Consider the following 27208-nt stretch of genomic DNA (forward strand, 5'->3'; position numbering starts at 1 on the left):
TAGAAATTAATAATTTCATTAATAGATGCTTTGATTCATGCCTTTTATGACCTTAATATCTTCATTAACTCGAGATATGTTTTTTTCTGAGAAATTTGACTTGAGAATCTATCAAGATCATTAAAAGAAGGGTTTTGTTCGACTAAGTTCAATTGGGAAATGCCTCGATTGACTAATTCTAATTTTAGAGTACCTACTGATATGAATCCGACATTGAAGGAAGAAGCGTCACAGATACGAACAAATGTGAACTCCTCCATTCTAAAGCAGGGAAACGATATTTTTTATCACTGACACTGACGCCACTGAACCGTCACAGTGCTGATATGAGTGAATTTGTGTTATTAGTACAGCAGCGTATTAGTGTATTAGCATCGGGTAAGATACTGTAGTATAAATACGACTACCTGAACAATAATATAACAATGCTGTAGTATATTACACGCCATATAATACGATAATAGGCACAATAATAGGTACAATAAAATTGTATAATAGGAAATTGTTATAATTGGAAATAATAGACTCATTGTTTCATTATAGACTGAATTATTCAAATAAATAACTCAGGAGGCTACCTCACAGCGTCATTTATATTTTAAGGGCAACGAAGATTCATGACAAAGATCTTTTATCTTGTATACTTTTTAAAATTTGCATTGCATGATAAGTAAAACATACTATCCTCTTTTTTTTATCTTCGGTCGCTTAATGGGAGAGAATAAATAATGAAAACGTAGGAGTCTTGCGTGATTGTTTGAGGAAGAATCGATTTGTTGTTGATAAAAACGATAAGCGTTTCCGTCTAATTTTTTAACAATAACACTCCATGAAAATGGCACTTTCATTGAGCGTTTTCTTCCATTGTAAAATAATGTAAAGCGAAGACTAATAAAAGTAAACGCGTTCTATATAGAGTAACAGGAAAAGATAAATAAAGAATAGAGGAAGGAAACATGTTTTATCAAGAATAACGAAAAGAAAGCTGTTAAACTATAATGTAGGTGGGCTCCTTGCAAAGAACGATCAAAACACTTCTCAGAATGTGCTGTCATTAAATAGTAATAATTTCAGTTCGGTACCTCTTACGAAGTCGCGATACATGTATTCAAAGAAAATGATACAGGAAGTTGCGTCAGACGTAAAAATTTACGAACTTTTAGCTTCCTTTGATGCAGTGGTGCTTTGTATAAAATAAGGCCTCATCTTGTGATTCACCGTGAACAAGAATAACGCGATAGATTCCTTGTATCGAACGTCATAATTGAAAAGAGGTGGAGTCTTCATAAACTGCGAGTATGTAGGTACATCGATGTTAACGGTATTAAATGGCTAATCAGTATCTGTCACGCCAACTGTAATAGTTTCATGGAAATTGCGAATGATAAACAATTGTAATTCGAAAATTGTATGCAAATTATAAGACACGACAACGATGTCTACTCAGAATTTATTAAATTTTATTAAATTATGTATAAGAATTAAATCAAAGTATGAGTAACTTAGCCCTTTAACTGCAAACTGGGTCGCAAATGACCCAGACTATTTTTGTTTTTGAATTTTCTCCAAGGCGAGAAAGAAGTGGAATTTGGGACTATTAGATGATATTCTAAAAACTTGGAAGAGTGTTTAAAAATTGTTTGGATTTTTAAAGCACAAAAGACAAGAAAAAAATTGCATACGACGTCAGTGAAAATAAGGTTGCACATAGATGGTCACTTTTGTTATATAAATTTTGTAAACTAATAGTATAAATCGTAGTATACACTGCATATAACAAATCATTTTTTATAAAAAAAATAGAGTCGATAAAAAGTACGGTAGAGTACTTTCAACAGTAAATAAATTAAACGTGAGAAATAAAGTTGCTTCGTGGAATGTTCATTGTTTGGAAGAAGACTGACTTTATAAATAAGGTAGGTAGGTATGTACTTTCACTGCGAGTCTTTGACATGGATTATCTTGCAAGCGATTTATAAAATCACGTTTTATCACAAAATATCTTGCATTTACTGTACGAAAAATTATTTTCGAAGTCCTTTAGGATTCACACAAGTACAAATACAAGAAGTCTAGGATTCGTTTGAGGGTTCAATTATTGGTGGTATTGCTGTTAATTATTTTAGCTTCATTAACGTGTATTATTATTAATTGAAAATCCGTTCCCCAGCCTACTATGAACTCCACCTCTGCACCACTTAAGCGCACAGCAAATATTGACTGACGTTATACGAACAAGGAAGGAACATATTTCGGGAACACTGAAAGGAGCTCCAGGTACCGTATAAGGGGCATGCGCCTCGTACCAACTATGAACACGACGTTATGATTCACAATGTACGATCATCTTGCATTCAGTGATAGTCTAAATTATTTACTCTTAAATACATAACTGAAGAATTCCAGTTCATAGGATCCACAATCTACAGGCTTCCTACGCGTTAACTGCTTTCTCATTGTTTTCGTCTCTGCAGATGTGGGTGGATGTTTAGAATGTCGATAAGCTGTTAGCACAACTCAAACAAGGATGATTTCATATACGAGAATGAGACAGAAATATGGGATAATATTTTTTATTTAAGACTGCATTCTTAAAAAGTACGTCGTGTATATATAAGTGTATGTAACGAAATAAATGACTGTAATAGTAACTAATGTACAAGTGCAAGTAAAATGCATTTATATGTATAGGGAAAATAAGTGGAAATTATTGAACAACTCACTTTTAAATGAAGTTTTCGAGAAAATTCATTTTAAAGATGAGATAGGTTTCTAGATAGGTAGATACCTATATATGTATCTATGCAGTGAATTCTTGGTATCAATTTATTTTCCTATGAGGATTTATTTTATATTAGACCACGTCTGCTACTATATTCTATTAATAATGTATACGCACATCTATCCAGTATGATCAATTACTGTTGCTTTTTCCAACCATAATATCTATACCAAATAAGAAAAGTGTTATTTTACATTTTGGTTATTATTTTTTCACCCAAAATTCTACATTTTCACTGTATACCATCAGTTCACCATCAGTTCTCTTTAAAACACTGTACTATTTAATACGTGTTATCTTTCATTATGCTCTAATTCATTTCGATAAAAACAAAATTCATTATCTCCATGTGTGTGTTCATGTTACAAACAATTCTTCGCAAATATCCAGTTTTCATTAAAAAAATAAGAGAAGCGTGTTAAATTATTTTGTTAGATGATACCAATAAACAATAAACACGTTTCTGCAACACAACTAGTGAACGAGTTCACTCGCGCGAATCCAAGCATTTTAATCAAATTATTCCGCTCCGGCATCCCTTCGATCCTATTTCAAAGAAACGATCAGAAGTCCAATGTACCCGCGACACGAAAGTTTATCGTGTCGAACCTACCCCTCCGATGAAAGACATCCCGAGGATGGAGTCGATACTAATGTGTAATCGACACGATGCAATTTCAATTCGTTGAGGCACCTAATAAGTCCTATACGAAAAGGGCCAGACACGGCTGGAAAAGCTGGAATCTGTGACACACGAAACCGTGTATTGCCTATTAGAAATGGATCAGTATGTATGTACGAGGGCTTGGCACGACACGAGAAACCGAAGTTCAACGATTGTATACGAAGTTCCACGAAAACGTTAACCACCAAAATGGCAGCGGGTACCGCACATATTTCAAGGAATACATCTTCTATAATTTCATGCATTACTAAACTACAAGCTTTAATACAAGCAGATGAAGATTTCACAATACGAACAATGAGATATTTAATGGGAAAAGAAGTAATAGTTGAATATCATAGCATTGATTCATTCAAAGGATGAGAAGCATTATTACATAGTATTATAAATGTAGAAAGGATTTGTGAGATAATCTGGGGAGAGGTAGAATGAAGGAAAGCATAGGTAAAGTGGCAGACAAAAGACGACTATTTCTGTTATAGCTTATGATGCATTTAGACCAAGCGAGCGAATGCTCGTTCTTCTTCCACTTCAGCAAAATTCAATATTATTACGAACGAATAAAATCGACAAATGAACGAAAGAATACCCGTGTTTCCTGAATTTTGCTTCAAATCATTTATCTCAATTTATAGTATACTGGATATCCCACCTAAACCATGCTACCTAAATATCTCCTACAATTATAATGATATACAAATTTTGTATGTGTTACTTGTATTGTATTAAGAGACCAATACATTGCAACAAATTTTTTTAAGAATATTTAAGCGGGACACTCTGTATACTAATAATAAGTAGCTAATAATTCCAATTTGATCTTACAATCACAGATCCACTCATGTTCTATCGGTAATCCATCTAAAACCTTACAAAACAGGAACAGTATTTAGAATAATGATAATAAAATTTGCAATGTGTAGTGTTACATTTAATTGCACCAAAATCAATACGGTTAGAGCAAAATACCTAGTTCCTGGATACTGAATTAATTTTGTTCAAAAATGTGAAAAGATATTGCACCTTCGTTTAAAAAATGATACAATTCAAGAAACGTGTTTTACAAATAACGATCATAAAGCAGTTTAATATATAATGTATTTTCGTAAACGTTCTTCTTGAGTTGTGTTACTTTTAAAACGAGGGTACGATATGTAAAAAACTGTATAGTTTTCATGTGCACGCGTAATGAGAAGTTCGAATTTTATTTAGAAAAATATAGTGATTAAATTACTGCATACTGCTTTCCAAATTTAAAAAAAAATGATTTAGTATCCGAAAGCTGGGTTCTTTACCTTATTTGCACCTAAGATATCCCTACTACTGCATAGGCTTGTTGGCGCCTGAACAACATCAGCAACGGTATGAAAGATATAATTAAAGATCGCGAAGATATCAAATTCCATATTTCTGGTTATATATTGACGCAAATGCCACTAATCAATTTCTTGTGTTTCCCCGATAAAAATGATATCAAATACGGCACGCTTTGGATGGTTTATAAAGAAATTATATGCAGAAAACGATTTACTCAATTAATACACTAAGTTTGTTAGTAATGGTGCAATTAACGGGCAAGGAATTGCAAAATGATCTCATCAGGGTCGATGCTATTAGCTGAAACTTTCATTAATACGTTTTAATAACCTCTGATTTTTATTACATTTTTTTAAAGAGGCCACCAATAAATCCCTCGAATTCTCCCAATAAAAATGATACTAAACACAACATGATTGGAATTATTCTTAATCATTTATATCACGTTGTCCGAATTGCCCCACTGCAATAAGCTGTAACATTCACTACTGCATATTGAAAATCTGCAGTTTTTATTAAATCATTGACACCAGCACGCTTATAATTTTATGACATTGAACCATACTTCAATATCTCTACAGTGCATTTTGGAGTGAGGTCTTTATCCTTGTGACGTTTAACATAGCTATTAAATGCCACCAGAGGATACTCGATTGAATAATATATTCATCAAAAACTAACAGGTCTTCCAAATCTAGTAGGTACCATTCAGTGCTTCGTGTACCTACACCCACTTGAGAGACTTTAAGGTCAAACTCGTTAAATTGCCACTGAACAGTTCTTACATTAATGTTCGAAGCACTTGTAGAACAGATTTCATTATAAATGCAAATAGCAATCCAAAAACAGTCTTTTCTAAATAAACTGTGAATGCGAAGATCCATTTTCGTTATAGTTCTTCGGAATCTATCACTTTTTAGTCTATCGTAATAGGATCCAATTGTTTTACCATAACTATTTACAAACTGTCTTAAAGCTTCCAATAGTATTTACTTTTTACAATTTGAAATTTGTTAGCTTGATTACCAATAGGCTACGGGTGGATGTGTGATTGTAAGACTAACTTTGAATTGTTGATTATTTGTTGTTAGCACGTAGATATAATAAAGTCTGATAGTTTATGAAAGAGGTAGTCGTTTTAAACTTTTGTCTGCTACTGTACTTCTCAAACAAACTTCTTTGGACAGAGAATGCATTTATCCTTTATGGAAAGATCTCCATTTCCTTTGCTTTTACATTAGATTAACTGAAACCCAAAGTTTTGTGGCGGAAGAATGCATGGAAGAGAGTAACGAATGTCGGCAAAGTAGATTTTTTGTACTCTATGTTTTTTTTTTGTTTTAATTAGTTACTTAAGATCACATGCAGCTTTTTAAGTCACAAGTGATCCCATTTTCCTAGCATGATGTAGCATTTAATTTACGAGTTATACGAAATATGTGCTGCTACGTCGTCTCGACATCCACGCCCAAAGTTCGATCTTATTTCGGATTATGGACAAAGTCGTCAAAACATTATTTCGAAATTAATGATTAGTATCATGCTGAAAGAATTATTCAACTGCTTGCAGAATAAACAATCAAAATTCTTTAAACTACAGTTATTTACTTTATTGAAAAGTAAACTTAAAAAATTGTTTTTAGATGTACAAAGTTTTAGGATTTTGAGAACATGTAATTTTCTTCTTCTCGAAATCAACTGGTATTCAATAAATATTGAAAAATTTATTCATAAAGTTTTTGTACATTGAAGTATGAATATTTATTTGTTTTGTAGACTACCTATTTAACCTATTCAACTTTATACTCTGTCAATTTTGTACTGCACAAATTGCTATCAGCTCTATTGTGAATCATTTGTTAACGTTACGTGGTGAACGCAAACAGATCTTCGGTCTCTCGTCAGTTCGATCTGAAAACATTTGCTTTTTCGTTGGAAACTCGGAGCCAGGATATCTCCTCGTATTCCTGAACCGTGACGCATACAGTGTTATTACGTCACGAATCTTGGCTGGATAGCCGATCGATACGTGGGCTCGTATTATCATCCACGACAAAAACCTGAACTTCCACGTCTGGTTCAATTTAACTGTCCCCATTCTAGTTTTTCGTGATCGAATTCAATAACAAAATTCTGATTAATCCTCGAATGTACATACGACACAAATTGAATCAATAAACTAACTTTTCCAAAAGAACCAATTAGAACAAACAAATTTCATTTGTGTTAAAATAATATTTAAGGTACCACAGACAGAAAAATCTTGATACATTCAATGTGACATAAATAATTTCTAATCCTATTTACAAACTGTACATTTAACTACAAATATAGGACAAATCAAATTCATGAAAAAAATTATGAATTGATAAAAGGAAACAATTTGTTTAAGTACTAATTGTCTCATCGTCTGCGTGTCCACATTCGCGCTAACCCAGTTAGCCTGTCCAGGGTTAACAAGGATCTACATCATTGTGGTAATAGATAATATTAATTTAATATCAGACCAATGAAACGCATTTTATTGAAGCCATCACAGAACCGTTGTATAAATACTCAGGGCGTGAAATGTAGCGGACATAGCGCGCGCGCATCTAGCGAAAGTGTTACAACGCGAACGTAACAATCGTGACACCATTATGCGCGATTTAGCGCGCCGCCGTCGGTTAAGATTAGAACCAGAAAGCTAAATAAACCGTTAAACCGCCAATAAGGTTAATTCACATCAGACGTGTCAATGAACAGGAAATTAAAAGCATCCAACAACAGGGTCCCGTGCATCTCCTTTTGTCCTTTTCCAGATCGTATAAAATACGCACGTTCATTGAAAGGATACTATGATCTCCTTCGAGGAATCTTTCTTCCCCTCGCCAGATGTCGCTGTCATTCAATATACTGGCATGTTCTTAAATAAATAATATATATATATATATATATATATATATATATATATATATATATATATATATATATATATATATATATATATATATTATTTCATCCATCCATTTCATGGGCCCTTTTACTCGACTATTTATAAGATGAATTAAATTTCTTTTTCAGAAAATAAATATCATTGCCACCGTCATAACAAATACACTGCTATTAAAATCTTGATATACCACGTGATTGAAGTTGATTTGTAAACATGTTCTTTAAAATTAAAATTTATTTTTTAACGACTGTTTGACAGTAATCTGATAAACTGTGAGATTCGAGAAACAGAAGACAGTGTTGAAGAAGAGAATATTTTGATATTTCTAAATTCCATCCATATTTTACCCCCTGATCTATCACAATATATGACTAAGTAATTATAGAATTAGAAGTTGGATCCAACTGCACTAAAAGCATAGATAAGTGAAAACTGAACCCGATGCAAAATGGAAAGCTTCGACAAGACTGAAATAGAGCTTGATGAACTAGGAGAAGAAGTTCTTGAAAATTTAAGTAACATTAATGTATTTAAAGTATGCAATTCCTACATACTAACTAATATCATTAAAACCAAATCTATTAATCCAATGACTATTATAGATAGAATTTTATTTCTGATAATTGTTTACAAAGTGTTTCCTCCCACCGATTTCAATGAACTTGAAATATATTGTGAAGGTCAACGGCCTGAGCAATTTGTTCTGTACATATTGATACCACTTGGCTTTAGTTTCAAAGATAGGTGCAAAAGTATTTTCAATAATATGCAATCTATTCTTTTAATTTCTTGAGGTAGTTTTGGGTTAGATTTTAGAGTCAGATTCGAAAGAGATTTAATTTTTGGAAATCTTACAACTGCTTGAATGACAATGGATATTGATATCTAAAGTCGGAGACAGCCAGGCAGCGCGGTGAAGGACACCTCCTCTCGCGCTTTTCCTCCCTCCACTTCGCCACGTGTGAGCATGCGTGCTACGATACATACACACAATAGATGCGTGAAAAGTGCGAGTTCGTGCGTATGTATTGTAGTGCGCATGCCCACACGTGGTGAAGTGGAAGGAGGAAAAGCGCGAGAGGAGGTGTCCTTCATCGGACATCGGACTGTCTGGCTGCCTCTGACTTTAGTTGTAATGTAAGAGAAACTAGAGCCACGTTATGGAACTCACAGCAACATTATACCAAGTATATAGCAACATTTTTGTATTATGGACAATATGATTATAACAACCATATAATTCCCTTTTCTTAATATTACGGCCGAAATGTTCCCAATTAACAAATATTTAATATAGTGTGTAATAACTAGACTACTGATTTTCACACAAACTCGCATTTTCATAAATACGATTAAAGAAATGAAATTTAAATACAGATCTTCTCTACCCTAAACAAATATTATTATAACGTGTGCTTTAGATATTTTGCATATCTTCACAAATTATGTTATACTCTGTACTATTTCGCAAACTTAAATTTATAAATGAATATACATCCTCAGTCTAGTAATGACTTTTTGTTTAAGCTAACCCAAACGTAACCTACAATCTCTAAAATAATGCAACATATACTATTAAAAATTCTTTTAAGCATTTCTCGGAAGCTAAAGTCGAGCGATGATTACACGTATAAGTGAAAATAACATCCTGAGGAATTCTAACTTTGATAACATATTTCATGGTCACTGAAATCGGCGAAGAGCACTGCTTTGTAAATAATTATCTTATTTTTTCAATTACTAGGTAATTTATATTTCCTTCAATATATCTGAACGAAATGCAAGAACAGCAAAACGACTGCTTTTAAAATGATTGTTAATATTTTTCTCAGAATTGATTCAACTGTGCAACAGAACTATCGCATCAAAAGCAACGGATAACGTTGATATCGATAAAAAATACGGCTCACAGAAATTCGTTAAAAAGAAATTTCTTCAGAGAAACTCCCTCACTCGCGATTCCTTCCACCGAGACTCGATTTGATACAACGTATATTGAACAATTGTTCAAGATATCGGAACTCTAACGGAATTCTGATAAAATGACTATCGACTCTAGAATCAACCCCAACAGTAAGCAGCGGTATGTAAGTATTGGGTAAAGTAAAGAACACTTTCATTAATCGAGTGTACACTAAATATTTCTTCTGAAGATGCTGAATTTAATGAGATTCGTCTGGAAATAGGAATCCGGTTAAGAAGAGGACTCCCAAGAGTCGAGAGAATTTGGGGAATTTCCCGGTGCAGTATTTATAGCCGTTGCACTATTTATAATGTCCCTATGAGTTGACATATTACCACTTCCAAGTTAAGAGTAATTTCTCATAATACTAACATACAGTTCATAATATGCTAACCAAATTACTGAAGTAATTTTCAAAAATTAGTAATCGTTTCTTTATTACTTAAAATACGTTGAATTTTTTAATCTATTAAAATTGATTCATTAAAATTCATTATACTCTTCGTCTTCCTTCCATTTCCTCTTGATTCGTGTATAGAAAATGAGGTTAGAAACATTTTATAGAATTTTTGTACATACAAACAGAGTTCCTAAAAACATTCGCATTGAAATTATACTTCAGTCGCTAACTGGGTGTAAGGATACCTGTGAACGAGCAACCCGTATTATACTGTTGCGTCACCATGACGAATGCAATAAATAATTTTGCATGCTTTCGAGCTACGATTCACGAAAGTAACCTAGTTCCTGATAAAAAATTCTTGACAGACCATCTAACATGGATTTCTCGTTCGAACGGTTACATGTAACATTTCTGAGCTTGCATAAAATACATGCACAATTTTTTCCTCATCTTCCTACAAGAAAAACTACGTGAAGAATAATAATTACAAAAGGAATACTCAAAGAAGAATGTCAAAATACAATTAACTATTGAATTTTTTAAAAACAATTTTTTATATCAGCGTAAAATAATACAATGCATTGTTTTATGTATGGGTAGTATCTATTCAAATTGAATTTTAATAAAGTTTTATATATGGTTCATAAAAAGAAGAAAATATGATCGTTTAAACAAATTTCATCTCGTAACTATGCTTAAAAACGCGCGCGAAAATAACGGAAAGTTTCCTAAATACAACGTACCTGTACATTCAAGATAAATGTTATACGCTACTGGATTATACGGTATTGATCGGTATCGAAGCCCTTAGTAATAATAAGCGACGTCCTTGATTTCGCTTTGTTGGTCTTCCATAACGGGTTACGAATCCAAACACAAAACAGCGGAAAACTTTAACAAAAAAGGGCTACGATCTCTTATTTTGCAACAAGTCGAATGAAAGGCATATAATTAATGTCAGAAAGTCAACAAAAATGCGGAAATTTTCCCTATAGTAGTTCACGTCCAATGTGATAACGGCGATGATGAGAAATGGGTCATGAACTACAGTGCAAAAATAATTTCACGCTATCGATCCCAATCAACTATGTGCACGCGTTAAGGATACTAATGCAGCCGAAGAGACCTCGGAATGTATCGGAAATTGCACTTTAAAGCTTCCTCACTTTCCACAGGCCGGGGTAACGTAAACTGGCCAATGTTTCTCGAACTTCTTTATCCCGTGGAACATTCCGAGGGGGACAGAAAATTTAACATCATTTACCCAGTGGAACACTAACAGAGAACAAGGAAAAAGCAAGCACTTTAGCATAATCCAGTTAGTTCCTCTGTCGTGATAACTTCAAGGTTGTTTCCAAATTACGAAATATCTGGTTTTCCTTGCATATTAATGGGTTAAGGATACCTGCTTTCTTTCAGCAGCTGAAGAGACATTGACCTTGCGGGGAAAATTATTTAACATTCTACTCCCAGGCGACTGGGAAACCTTGAGAAATAGCGAGCCAAGCAATTTTACGACTTCCATCGAATATAGGTACTGTATGTTCTTGATCGTCGATCATGATCGCTAACTTATAATTTATTGATAGAACGCCTCCTAAATGGTCTTCTTTGATAAACAAATGGAATAATGAAGGTCGGTTATATAGAGAGCATCTCAGGCAGTGTTAGATCACAGTGTATACTCAGCCAAAAAAAACATCGTGTGCCATTACCACAAATGTGTTACCAATTTAATCAATTGTGCTCAGTCCGAGACGTGTAAGACTAATCATAGGTCTTATCCAACTATTTGTACTAGTTAAGTTTATGATATATCTATTTGTAGATATTTAATAGGCATGACGACTATATCGTAGCGTTGCAATTATATTGTGACATCATACGGTTTAGTTGGATGAATGTTAACTTATTCCATCCTAGCCGCGGAATTATAAACGTACCGCTAATCAATTTTACATAGGGAAAAGGCATGTAAAATTAAATAGTTGTATGGCCAGAATAAACTGAGCTGACTTTACCATTTTCGATCGAGATGGGAGATATTTGGTTGCATAATAAATCACTACATGCTAGATATTATAATCTTCGCACCTAATTTTTGTTTCTTTTTCAAATGGCACTTTAATATATAGGTCTAGAATATATTAGATAAATTAATAGGGAGAAATGGTCGGGAGAATTGATAAACAGAATTAATTCTGTATTATCGAAAGTATTGAGAAATTACACATAGAGTACCCTGAGTGGTACACACAAAAAAGGTAATGCGACATGAGGAGGAAGAGCTAAAGTTCCAGTACCTATATAGTATGAACTTAGTTATCACACTAACAGTAAGTACCTGAAGTATATTCGATGCTGAGACACGATTCATGACCTACTCATATACATATAAGGCATTACAAAATTCGATTAACTTTTTATCTACTTGTCAGACAATACGTCTACTACATTTTAATCATCCATTAGAATATTTAAAGCTATTTAATTTATCACTTTATCACTTCACTGTATTTTAGTGAATTCTATTACCAATCTCCTGAATTTCCGTGTTTTTATATAGATAAAATAATACGTTCACCATTTTGGGTCTAATGAGCACATCTCAAAATAACATACAAACTGAAAAAAAACTATATCGAAAGGATCATCATTGATTGGCATTTGAAACATAAAACATATGTAACAGATAAATACCTCCTAATATTGACAAAGTTTTAATAAGAACTAACGTGAAGAAGAAGAATATAAAATATATCCTTGAAATATGGAATCTTGTTACTTTCAGGAAGACATATTAGTATCAATGAAAAGATATAAAGGATGGCAGAAAAGTGTATTATAAAATATAGAAAGTATAGCGTTAGCATAAGTATACTACATGTATAGCGTTGATCTAAAAGTATAGGTAATTCAAAATTTTTGGTCATTCTTTGTACAAATGAGTTATTCCTTATTAAAGCATATTGATAAAAGTACTGGTATTAGTTTGGCTACTTAAACAGGTTAGTTCTGCGATATGAACAAACATTTAAAGATTACGATGATTTACACCAATCAAGAAACTTGGCAGACATTCGCGTTAAATGTCTGCGCCCGTGAGGAGTGCCAAAGTACCAACAGACGAGACAGTGAGTCGGCATGCATTCACCTTTTTGGATTAACTCGATCAATATTTATTTTCCTTCTCGCGTTTACAAATTTATAGCTTACTTTTGTGTAATATATTTTCTTCGTACGCACATATTTCTTTTACATAATCACACTTTATATGATTTTAGTTTATTATAGAAATGCAAAATATGACAGTCCAGAAAAAGTACAGTACAATTATAAGAGATATAATAACAATATTCGTATCTATGCGATATTGTAACAAATATAGTGGAGTTATGTCTAACAATTTTATAATTAACATTCTTGCAAGTGTTGTAATTATATGACAGTTTTAACATTGAGTTGCTACTGATATAAATATAAATGTACCACAGTTTTCATGAAAGTAGCAACAAAAAATATAGTTGAATGGTGGAAATAGCAAGTGCCTATTATTATACTGTACTTGGAATAAATATTATAATGGTAAATATTATAATGGAAAAATATAATAATGGTAAAGCAGGAACTAGTACATTATTTAATAAAATTTGTATTTATATGTATGTTAGTGAGTAATAGAGCAATAAATAAGTATTGCATTAAATGCATAATAATACATTTACTTATATCAAAATGATAAAAAATATCATTAGCCTAGGATAAGATTTAATCACTGAATTATGTATCTTCATTATTAGATATAGATATTTCACTTGCGAATTATCGGCTTTTTAACTCTACATGATACTAATTTCTTTACTTACGTCAGCATCTGTTTATAAACATGATACAAATACAAAATTATTTGCATCATGTAAATTTTTGAAAAACTTAAATTCTTTTCATTATATTTTGCGTCAATACTTTATAAAATAAAAACAATTGTCAGAGAACAGGTAAATATATCAATTTTACAAATACTGATTTTTCATATTTATATTGATCAAAGAAAAAAAAACATCGAAACCAAAAGCAAAATAGATGTTGAAATTCTTCATTCAGAGGAATTTAAATTTAGGAAACATAATTGAAAGCATCTATGGCAATTGCATATCCTCCTAATTTCTTGTGCAAAACTTCGAATAAAGATGTCTCAGTTGTTTTAACAAGTGATTCAAGATCGTCTTTGACCTATTTGTTGACTTATGATATTCGACTTACGATATTTGTATTCTTACGATCGCGGGATTTAAAGGCGAAGAAATATGAAAAATAGAGGATCCAGGGTACGATGATAACCGTCGCATCGGTGCCACGCGCAACTTACGAATAGAAAAGTTTCGAATAAGAGGAAAGGAAGTCCTCTTCTGACGATATATGTACTTATGTACATTCCTACACAAAAGTGGTTTGCAGCCAAAGTGAAAACGATATTTCATTTCGATGCGGTAGCTTGAAACTTTCGACCCATTTACTTTGGATTGTCAATGTACATTACATACTGTCCACGTATTTTAATCAGCGATTCATTCATAATATACACGCAACGAATTAGCCAACTAACGAATTAAAGAATCTTTAAAAGCTTGTCTTAACATATAAGTATATTATTTACGATACATATCAAATATTTATTTTTTCTGAATATTTTAAAGCTTTAGATAATCACTGACTACTGTACTGTATTCATAGTATATTTCTGCAAAAACTTCAAAACAAGTATCTGAATTTATTGTAATTTTATGAAAATACAAATACAGATATGCATACTTCAGTAAAGTGAAATGAAGACAATTTGTCATATGAAGAAAATATTGTGCATTTTCGAAAAATGTGTATGCTGATGAATGAACGTAAGTTACAATCTTTAAAATTACTAATCAATTTGAATACCTTTTTTTAAAGAAGTTTACATTATGTTTTCTGTAATAATTTGATATTTTACAAACATACATGTAAACAAAACTTCAATGATAATTGCTATCAATCTCTACTTTTTACTTCTACAGTAAAATTTTCTTTTCATTCCGATGTTTATAATTATTATGCCAATATTAAGTAAGCTATATACAAGTTTTATTTTTTATATTAGTAAGACTTTCATCACTTCATATTCAGCATCATTCAAAAAAAAAAAAAAACAGAAGTACACACACGGCTATAAATGCATTAAATTAAAGCCCTCCGAAAATCGTCCAAAAATAGCCACAGAAAGCTTTCAGCCTATCGGACCAATTTCACGCTTCGCTAACTTGCGCGCCAAAACAAAAAAAGAGCAACAAAGAATGCTTCTCATGTCAGAAACTGACGTGCACCTGCGATACCTTGGGCACGCAAAAAGCTGCATTTTCAAAGAACGTAAAACAAGTCGGGTTGAATGGTTACAATAACTCCTAAGTCCTATTAACAGGAAAGCGACGATATATCCGTCGACGAAGATCGCCACAGAAGAAGAAAAACCGTTGCGGCGGCGGAGGTTAACGATGCATTACGCAGCAGTAAAGTTTCGCCTCGAAAAAGTTAATCGCCGGCCCGGTGACTTTATTTCTGGACGCAGCCTCACGCTCAGCTAGTCTCTCACACGTGTCTACCTATTTTTAATCTACCATGATGCGTACCAGTTCGCGCACACGATCTTCTATACGCACATATATACAATTTATATGTACATATACGTATATACGCCAGGAACCAGATGCATATAGATACATTCTGGTAAAATTCGGCTCGTTCAGAGAGGATGTGTTATTACGGGGAACGTGATCGACCGAATCTCGAGTAATTATCGCTGCAGATAAATTCGAGCTTCATTTTTCAACACTTCTAACCTAAATAGAAAGGCGCTCGCATGGGGAACGCCGGTAATAGTTATGAAATTAACGCGCACGCGCGAAACAGGAACTTGAACGCCGTAACTTCGTGGTATCAACTATCTGGGAGCTGGGAAGCAAATACACTTCCTGGTTCAGTTTTTATCTAAAAATATATCAAGTGATAAGTCAAAGCACGTGCATACACAACAATGTCAGGTTATCTGTGCGTGGTTCGAGACCGTAACTAAACGATTATTTCGATAAATAGAATTCCAAGAATTCCCAACTGTTTTCTTTCTTCGGCTCAATTAATTGGAAATGTATAGAAGGATAGAATGACAAATCCTGAGTGCAGCTAACATATTTCTGTGGATGTAAGACACAAGACCTAAGTCACATGTTTTTGTTTTCGAGATATTAACGTTCCAAGTTTTCTATTTCAATATTGTCTAATGGACTTACGGCTTCTTGCAGCCCTATTGTTAAATGAAAAAATTCTTTTAAAGCCTTTTCTTCTCTCTGAAACTATGAATTCGATATTCTAGATTTCAATTAAGGCCTTAATCCGAATTTTTTGAAAATGTGACACAGTCACAGATTTATCTTCAATACGAGACGATGAGATTTTGAAGTTAGTAGATATACATATAGTGAACTTAATAGCATTAGAATGCTTCACCACCAAGATGTGTCAAATACGTTTGATTACTTTAAATACATGTCACCGAAGGCTCACTTCACATCGGTTCCAAGAACTGGTGGGGATAGCGACGGACAGTTAACCCGGCAAAATTCCAGACGGATAACCTGAAATTGATATACCTTGATCGAAGCTGTGAGCAGCTACATTGATAGTACATATAATTTTTAATGAAACTATCAAAATCTAAAAAAGGAAATTATAACAATCGTTTATATGTAATGCGGTTAAACAATGATATGGCAATGTATAAGTCCTTATTTATATTAAGCCTTGACTATAAATATATTTGAAGTTATAGAAATTTTTTATTTAACATATGGTTAAATATGTTCTAAGATATTGTTCGTAATAAGAAAACGATAAATAGGACAAGAGATATAAGTACGTATGTACATTCTTGAGACACATAGAGAATGAGTTTGAATAAAAAAGGAGTATACTAGGACAAGTTAGGATATAGGAAACTTGAGAAGAATCGATAAGCAGTCGTCTGGATTAGAACGAACTTTTCCTCATAAAAATCGTTCACCTTTCAATGAAATCACTTTTATTCCTAACTAAAAAAACAAATATGCAACGTGATGATACACTGTTTGCAAAGAAATACCAGCCTTGATTATTGTTTTTTCTCTAAAGACATAAATTTAGCGAATTCTAAAGTTAAGAAAAACTCAGCTGCATTTTCACAGAAATATAACAAGATTGGTTTACAAGAATCTCGATTACCATGATTTTAGTACTCTATTTTTTAAGGTTGTTTTCAAGAAACGATACATTTTCGGAAAACATTTGTTTGCCACCCAATACACAAGACATTTTCAATAATGAACTCATAGTAGTCGAAATCAATTATTTAGAGTATGAAAGTGATCATTTTAAAAGCCTTTATACTTTGTTACGATGAATTTACAGAAAGGTGCACAAATTACCAGCCCGATCTTTCCGCGTCAGTTCTTGCACATCGGCAAATTAATTTCACTTTTTTATCCCGTCACACCCTGTATATTTCCCCCTCAATTCCCTATCACGAATCACACGACTCGGCCACCTTGTAATTCTTTCCTCGCTCTCGCAAACCTTCATTGGTGATATAGGTCGATAGGTCGATATACTCATGGTTACCGTTTAACCTTTCATCAAAAAGGCATACGAAGCTCGTAACGAAACATCAACCAGTCCCTAAACAACTTCTCATGCTTAATCGCCTTCCCTCCTCTATTTATCGTATAAATATCCACCCGCGTACCAACGTACAGATTCCTATAATATCAAACACGCTGAATGCTATAAACCATCTAGGCTTCCAATCTCCTCGACCAGGCGTTACCGAAAGAGTAGTTTACGTTTCTAGACGTCAAGTTGACATACTTGAGGGTCATACCAGTATGCCTTCGACATGTTAGGATCATCAACAGACTGTTTAGTAGGCTAAAGGACATCTAAAGTGTCGCGTGATCCAAATCGCAGTGATTTCTACGTGAGTAATTAGTTTTGACAGGCTATCAATGGATTCCGGGATCTGGTTTCGTCAGAGCTCACGAGTAAGTGTCAAAGGTTGAGTACACTTCCTTGCAAGTGAGTCTAGGTCAGCCGTATTGGGTCGATACTATGAAAGCGGGACAAAGACAAGGACGGAGAACGTCCGTGTCACAGAGAGCGAAAGAGAAAGAAATAGAGATAGACACGGGGAAGGGACAGAGACAGAGTTGAGGGGGTAGGGGAGATAGAGAGAGAGAGATAGAGAGCCTTCGATGTATTTCAGGACAAAACGAATCGGAGGAGCAAAGGCGTGCGCCCACGGCGCGATGGTGGGGGGAGACAGACGACGCGCGCGCCAGTAGTGGGGAGACTCAGGGAATTTTATGCACGATTATTTCGACGACGATGGCTGAGTTAAAGGAACTGATGATGAGACTACTCGGGTCTGACTAATCGCAACCCTTTCCACTGTGGCAAACCGACCGCGATAGTTTCTACTCGCTATCGACCCAGATAACATTCCATCGAAAAATCTATAAACATCCTACTATTTTGCAAAACTTCTAATCAGTTGAAAAATATCACACCATATTATCTCATCAATTTATTATCGATCAAACCACGTCAGAAGCACTTCGCCGTAGCTGGAATTGAACCCATACGATTCCGGTTCTATGCGATTAGTTATATGTATTTTGTGATAGTATGGCACGATACTTTTGTGTCAATTACACAGTTACAATCGGGAAAGGTTGAAACCCTTGAGGATTGAGCTTTCCGCGTTTTAAAAAGTGTCTGTGTAGAACATTAGTTTGAGCATTAAGGGGTTAAAAGTGAAACCATAACAGAATGTTATAGTTTGACAAGTAGGAAGTGTATTTTGGAGTCATGAGATTTTGTTTGTGACGAACTAATGAAATCAACTTGACGAATTTAGTATTGACACTTGTTTATGTATTTTTATACATTGTTAGTATACCCGACCAAAATATCCTGCACTACTGTCATAAACAATTTAATCCATAGAAGTTGCTGCACGAAGCTTATGTTGACCACGTAAAATCGTTCAGATTATTAATGCTGCACTTTTAATTATGAAGAGAGATCGTATATTATGAAAACAAATTTTTAAACCATAAAATATTAGTTTTATTTTGCTTAATTAAAATTTCACTTTTTTAACTGGTTGTAACTCGAGCCGAGCTTGGTTTCGTTTACCTTAATCATTTAGGCTATAACAACATTTCTCCTTAGATCTACCACTGACTTCTGCTCCTCCAACCCCTTACGTAACCCTCAACAAAGCAAGCAAGGCAGAGTAAGACAGAGCAAGGCAGAAACGTAATCAATTTTTATAATTTAGGTAATGAAAGATTAAATCTAGTAATTTCTAATTATATGCATAACTACATTATTACATATATCTATATGTTTACAAATTCAAAGGGAAACTGGAAGTGCAACGATAGATTGCATGTTCCAGAAGACACCACGAGGTATATTCACATATACACACACAACACGTTTCGATGATATCAAGTCTCTCAAAACTGTCTTTCAAAATCATCATTTTCTGTTATGAATACGTTTACCACATATGCGTTTAATAAAACTCTCAGTTAACAGTAAACGCCCATGGGCGTCTGCTAGACATGTTTCAACAGTCTACGACCAACGATTCTTAGACATGGGGAGTATGTTAATCGTAAATGCCTTAGCATAAAAACCATAAATGATGGCATGGTTGTGCATAAGGGAAGGGCTATGCACGGAAGACAAGACAGTAGAAAAAGGAACACGCAGTCAGTTAGGACAGGCAATAGTAATGTGGAGCGTGAGCAAAGCTGCGCGCGTGAGTTCCTAACGCGATAAAGCGCGCTTGCTCGATCCCGGGACACGAGGTGTACGAGAGAGAGCACAGTACAAGGATAGCGATTCTCCTCGTCTCACTCTGGGTTTGGCAGGCTGGCTGGCACTCCCGAAATAATGTCCAACCGCTAGAGGCAGTAGTGGAAGGGAGGAGGGAGAACGTAGAAGCGCCCATAGAGAGGAGAAGGGAAAGAGCGACCATTCGTTGTGTCAGGGGTAGGTAGGTCGAGGAAGAGAAGGGAAACAAGAGGAAGAAGACCGAAGGAGCGGAGTGCACGTCCATGTCAACGGTTACATAATTTTCCTAATATCTTTATCGCGCGATCCGTGTAGTCTGCGCTCTGTGTAAACTCCTCGGGCTTAGGGATGACGGTTGACCCATAAGAGGAAGGGGTTCGGGAGAAAGGGATGCTTATGCGAAAGCAGACAGCGGAGAGGGTGAGAGGAAGAAAAGTTAAGAACGTAGGTGTGTACACATTCTACATACGTATTCGAGAGAAAAGAGAAAGAGAGGGAGATGCTCGATGGTAAGACAGAAATAGAGATTCATACACGTGCGTGTAAGCATGGACGAGGGAAGGTGATTGCCTGTGGGGGTGAGAGGAGACTGCGGAGGCTGTTGGGTGGGCCAGAGATTAGAGGGGCGGGGTGGAGGGAGGGCTGTTTGCGTACGACCCCCTCCCCCCTCAACCCCCCCTCCCGGAATGGCGAATCAATCGGAGGGTATACCACGGGTGATATACTCACCGCGGATGGTCCTACAAGATGTCTCGGGTGTCTTCTCGAGGTGGCAAGAAGGAGAGGAAATTTGATGTCACATACGCCGCTTCATCAGGCCACTGCGCGCCGTTTATACCACTCCGCTTAGCGCTTGGCGCTTGCCACTAAAAATATACTCACTTGCCGTGTATGCCCCCGCCTTCACGTCTTGTACCGTGACCGACACATTTATTCGCGCTTTCGGAGCACTCGTGCTTGCAACCACACGACGAACAAACGATCACGAATCGGCCCGATTCTCCTGGATATATTATATCGTGTCACGGACGCCCGCTCGTTCGTTCGTTCGATGTTGCCGGCTGCCGCCGTTTGTCGCCGCTACTGCCCGAACACGATGGGACCGACGACTGCCAAAAAAACGATCCTTGGATCTCTCGCACACGCCTCGAAGTCTAAATCGTTCAAAAAAACAGACCTTGATAGTAGGGAAGGGGGCGATAGGGAGAGACAGACAGAGAGAGAGGGAGAGGGGGAGAAGAGAGAGAGAGAGAGAGAGAGAGAGAGAGAGAGAGAGAGAGAGAGCGAGAGACAGAGAAACGGGAGGAGACAGAGAGAGAAAGAGAGACCGACAGGCGGGCAGACAAAAAAAGAGAGACAGCGAGAGGATGAATTTCTGGATTATTTCGCGCGCAGCCCACAAGAACCACGACACACGAAAAGTCACGCGTGCTTCGCGAAGAGACTGTACATGATACAACGGCACTGACAGGGATAGTTTCGCGACAGTAAAGGGCAGGGAAAAGGTAAGAGAAAGAGACTTTTTCAGAGTGAAAGAGCTCGGTTGAACGGGCTATGGGGAGACGCGTGAGAATAACGATGTAGCGACGTCTATGAGAGAATGCGCACGGAAAGAAATCGAGACGAGGACAAAATCGCTACCTCTCACTTTTTCTCCGCGAGGCGCCGCGTCGCGACGCGCCGCGCATGCACTGCTATGACCGTTGGAAAATCGCTTTTCCCTCTATTCACCTTCCTTCCCCACTCCTCTCTTCACCCCACCCGATCCCTACTACCCAAGAACTCGAGGAGGTACCCCCGGGCAGCACACTCGGCTTTTATCGTGTCTCTACGGTGCATGGGATACGTTATATAGTATCTTTAGAACTTGGAGCACGAGTTCAGGATACTAGATTTCATCTTGTATCATGTGGACGACCCTGCGATATATACATTTCAATGTTCCGGCAAACCCACTCTACGAGAGAAAATGAACGAGAAGAAAACTGGGACGAACTTTCGATAAGAACGCGAACAGACAGTTCGATTCATCGGCGGCAGTAAGATGAACTTGAAATAATCGGCCGAAATGGTTCTTCCTAATGCTCTTTTCTCATGTAGTCAGACCAGCCCGAGATTATCGTTTTATCAGTGACCAGTGACAGCAGCCACAGCAAAGCGAACACAGAGGAGCCTCGTTGCGTATGCGCGCGCATGCAAGCGTGTCTTCCGTTTCACGGTAACGTTCGTTCGCTGGCCTCGTGTCCGTTTCGTGTACGAAACCAATGCTATCAGATAACAGATGCCTCTCTTTTTCTCTCTTTCTCTCTTTCTCTCTCTGGTTTTCTATTCCGCCCACAGAATTCACAAGAGCGTGTATTCACCCCGACATACACATAGGTGTTTACACACGCACATGCAGCTTTCGTTTCTTTTTCTTTTTTTTCAGTTTTTGTTTTTAATAGTGCTGCGAGTGTGTACGTACATGTGACTGATCACGTCGATGTAGAAAGAGGAGGCTGGGAATCAAAAATATAGCGAGAAAGACGGACGGGGATGAGGAGCGAGCAAAGGGAGAGAGAGAGAGTGAGAGAAAGGGAAAGAAAGAGAAAGAAAGGGAGAAAAGATTCGCGGAGAGTGCGCGCGGGACGGAGAGACCGAGGGTCTTTCATGCGCACACGAGTTTAGTGCAAATCACTGCACAATTCGTACGGTACTACGGTCTCCGTTCGACTGCCATACCCTCGTATGTTGAGACATTCTGCGAGTCGACGCGCATGCGCGCTGCCTCGCCTCGAGCTCCCAACCCTTTAACACACTACCCCCGTTTTATATCGTCTTCCTTTTTCCTCTTCCTTCCTCTTTAGACTATTTTCGTTTTCCTCTCCCGGTTCACCCCACCCTTTCCATATATTTCGTTTATAATCTAATCCGACTAATAGTAGCGAAATTGTTTCTTCAGTCGTTTGTTTATGGATCAAAGTAAACTTGATGCATAGAACTGAAATGTTTTATATCTGTTTAGAATATATTTATATGCATCGTTGAAGGTCTGTTATATTTTATTCTTCTTTGTTATTTGTCTTGCTCGCTAGAAAAATACAAAAGCTCGCAAACTCAGGGAAACGTCAAAAAACTTAAATACCTTTCATACAGCAGAAAGGTCGTACGATTCAAAGCTCAGATATTTCTTAATAATTCTTTCGGGGCTACTGGGGCGACTAGTTTCGTGGAATTTAAACATTGACCGAGAAAACGTCGACGACGATATCACGGAATTAAGTTCAGTTGAGTTCCTGACTCATACGTACCAGCATCAGGATTGCAATTTCTTGTAGAGTCTTTTATGAATATCACAGCGTTTTCTACGAATTAATTTTTTTAATTTCCTTCACGAGACTATCTTTATGAAGATAAAAAATGTGTAATAACATGATACATAAGGACTTTTATACGTACTTGTATTTTGTATTGACAATTAACTCGAAATAATTAAGGACAACAGTATATCTACCTAAATTCGTTATCTTAGCCTTTCTTACTTCTCTGAGAGAATCATTCGGTTCACCGCATTAAGAGCGGTGATCTTTGATTGCCTCTGCAGAAAACATATCACGCATGCGCGACAGACTTTCCAAAACCTCAAAATACTTTCTGCCAAGAAAAATCCACCGAAATCCCCTTCTTCGACCATATTTTCTGTCCTAACGCTATTCGCGCGTTTAAATTGTGTGACTGTGTATGTACTCTGCCTTAATAAATTATCGACGCCTTGTCGACGAACTGTTTCCTTCACAATTGTATTGTTGGATGCAAGAAAGAGCCGAGTGCCAAAATTGAATTTTAAGAAAAGTGTTTTCAAACGTTAGGAAGTTAAATATTTCTTATAGTGAAGTTAATTTGAAACTATTTAAGATATTTAAAACTTTGAAATTTCTCTTCGATGTTTTCACTACTATAATATAAATTATGTAATAAATAAATTCGTAAAAATAGTCTTAGTAATGGCTTTTCGGACGCTTCTTACATAAAATAAAAAAATTATTTTTTATTATTTATTTAATATACATGTAATATTTGAAAATATAATTATGTAATAGCAGGAGAAATATAATTTGTATAATGAACATAAATGGTAAATAGGTGTTCATTTTCTGCTTCAATTTGCCATAATCTCATAAATTTTAAAATTAATGTAATTAAAGTTTGACGAACATATTTAAAAAACAACGAGAAATCTATTTATACATTCTACGTAAAAAGGGCTTAATAATAAGAGTCTTCAAGTTGTTCTTATATCAACAGGGCAATTGAATTTAAATAAAAAAAATTAATCAAACAAAATGTCAAAGAAATAGTACTTGTTAAATTATTTCAATGCATCATACATGTGTAAAAAGTTTAAATGATAAGTAAAACTTCCGAAGTTATTTAAGAAAGAGGGAAATGAGATAAACGTACCGCTGTGAGCCAGACGAGACAAAAAGTACAACATGATATCACTTGATTTGGTTCAAACAAGTTTCCAACGAAATGACGTGTTTTGACGTCACGTATCTTCCAATTAACAAACGTATTAAGTCTAAAATGCCGTTCCACCACTAATTTCAACACGCATAAAACTGTAGTGGAATTAATTTTATAGCCGAGAATTAATACAATTAATTGTACTTTGTGAATAGCCGTCGTACCGTGACGTCAAATACAAACGTCATAGAAATATAGGGAGTGTTAATTCTCATTAGACCGTGGAAATTTTTCAGAGATATATCCGACAATCTTTTTTTAGTTTTATGTGAATAATAGTAAAACTATCAAAAGATATATAAGAATGAAATTTCTTAGTTTTACAACCTATTTAAGTGATCTAATTTTTGTTCTAGATTTCTTTTAATGATTACGAGAACTATGCAAAATGTTTCTAACGTAGATGTTACGCCATCTTGTGAGATGATTTTGAACTTCTAGCACATGACACTGTATCATTAAAATAGTAAGTAAGAGATCTTGAAAAATCAAAATCTTTTTTTAAATATTTATACGGATATATACGTATATTGTAAATCTGGATAATATTTTTAAATTAAATCAGAATGAAATTGTCAAATTATGTAAATATTTCATGCAAAGTTATAGTAATTAGTTTGAAATAATAGGCCATGCAAATGAGGAAATTTTGCAAAAGGAAATTTGTATGCACCATTTTTAGCATAATTTATGTATCTTGTTATAACGTGCTCGTGCAAGATTGTGGATACGTCACATCACAATAAATTATTCGTAGTAGTTCATTCCCAAGGAAAGTCAAGGTAGAATTTACTCAGCTATTCTGGATAGCAATGGCTCAGACATATCGGCAGGTGAAAAGGCCGTTACAGATAACGAGCATGCTCCTCAACATTTTTATTTACACACTGGAACCTCAACCCTTCTAGCCTTAATGAGGCACACATGTCCTAGAATAACATACAAATAGAAGAAAGAGGGATCGAAAAAGTTAAAATGTGTGGATAGCATTGAGTAAGTACATCGGTGAATTATTCGACAAGCATGCTCGCTACATAGTGCATAGCTGCCTAAAAATTTTCTTTTGTTTCACTACATGTAATATCAATTTTTGACAGGCGACGACTCATTATTGATACATATGAAGTGTTTCTTAATGTATAATTTATGCAACCATTTAGTGTATATATATAATTGAAAATTACTGAATTTAATCTAAGTATGAGATGGAGGTTTGGACAAAATTTAATCATGCCATACAAGGTGCTTCATAAGTGGTTTCGTTTTATTTTCAAGAAAATCGATTTCTAGAGTAGATAAAGCCATCAATGATAAGACACTGTGTCTCGCTCATTACTCTATAAAGGTTGTTTTTCAACGTGTAGGACATATTTGAAGGATAGGGTCTAGACGTAAAATAAAGACAGAAGGCTTGGTTTTATTTTTATTTTATTTTGTATTGCGTAAAATGCTTCTCCAGAACGCATAAAGAAATGTAGAAAACTTATGGAGAATAGGATTTAGATATAAAGACATTGGAAAAAATTCAAATACATAATGCTTAGTTTTTCAGTTAAGATAAATGTTTTAATAGCTATAATCATATGTCTCGGTATTTGAATAGTAACTAATTTTATTTAATTTTAAGCTTAAATTCTGAAGTACCTAATACAACACAAAAAATGTATCATAAAATATTATTATATTCAGCTACTGGTACGTAATTAAAGTGTAGAGATATGCATTTTTAGGTTATCCATTTAGTGAGACATTTGACATCTTAAGCGCGCGGCATATTAGGACATTTACCTTGTAAGCTATTTCATGTTACGTTAAACACTGGTCTAACACTTGCCTTTACCGTTTGCTACCCCCTTTAAAATCCTGTTAAGTTATCGACTTTAAAGGAAGTAACACACCGTGCACATTAAAAAATATCGTATAACTAAAGAACTAAGTGTTTCCGAACATATGTGCATATGAACTTTTCTCAGTTCTTTCGTGTCTAGAACCTATCCTCCAAAAATGTCCCACATATTTGGAAATAGCCTGTATATCCCTCACACCTCTAACTATACACCAATACTTACGTACCCATTATCCTACAATTCAAAGTTTTGTTTGAAAATAAAGTACAAAATCGAAGAATTGCATTCTATATTTTTGACTTATCTTTTCATACCGAGTCGTCACTCTTCTTGTACCATCGATTATGAAGCAGTCTGTATAATACATATACTTAGCATCATTATTCAAAAGGGTCCAATCTGAAGCAGGTCTGTTGTCAATCAACAGATATCCTGATCCGAATCTAGTATGCATTATAAGATTCAATGGTAGGATTTTGATCAAGTGTAGCACCTGCGCGAAAATCGCTTTGAGGAAGCCCTATAACCATCGGATCAAAGACTGTGTGCGTGATGAACGAGTACTTAAAAATAGCCAGTGTGTATAGAATAAAAGCGGAGAGAACCGAATACAGCCCAAAGGCCACCGCGACCTGTCGTAGAAAATGAAGCCCTAGAAACGTAACCACGCGGTTTCTCGATCGTCAACTAATTCTTATACGTATTCGCTTAATTTGCCAGAATTAAATTTATAAAAAATTAGCATTTATTAAAACAGTGATTGAAAGGAATGTTGATAGTTCTAATGTTCTATATTGTTGTTCACGTTTACAAACTTATGAACAATCGTATTTCATGCGATTCGAA

General features: G+C 35.3%; 1 protein-coding gene across 14 annotated transcripts in view; it reads right to left on the reverse strand.

Moving 5' to 3' along the window:
* Positions 1-22832, reverse strand: part of Pmca (plasma membrane calcium-transporting ATPase 3) — an 84749-nt gene extending 61917 nt beyond the window's left edge. For 9 of the 14 annotated variants that reach the window (XR_013001756.1, XR_013001757.1, XM_076376848.1 and 6 more), the window contains exons 1-2: positions 22373-22832; positions 20739-21163 (exon numbers count right to left, since the gene is read on the reverse strand). The gene's annotated coding sequence lies outside the window, so the exon portion shown is untranslated. Of the gene's footprint in view, positions 1-15451; positions 15541-20738; positions 21164-21657; positions 21711-22372 lie in introns of those variants that run through there. The other 5 variants (XM_076376842.1, XM_076376839.1, XM_076376838.1 and 2 more) reach the window with 5 other exon arrangements.
* Positions 22833-27208: the final 4376 nt, after the last annotated feature.

The sequence above is a fragment of the Calliopsis andreniformis genome, chromosome 4, assembly GCF_051401765.1.
Source record: "Calliopsis andreniformis isolate RMS-2024a chromosome 4, iyCalAndr_principal, whole genome shotgun sequence".
Taxonomy (NCBI): domain Eukaryota; kingdom Metazoa; phylum Arthropoda; class Insecta; order Hymenoptera; family Andrenidae; genus Calliopsis; species Calliopsis andreniformis.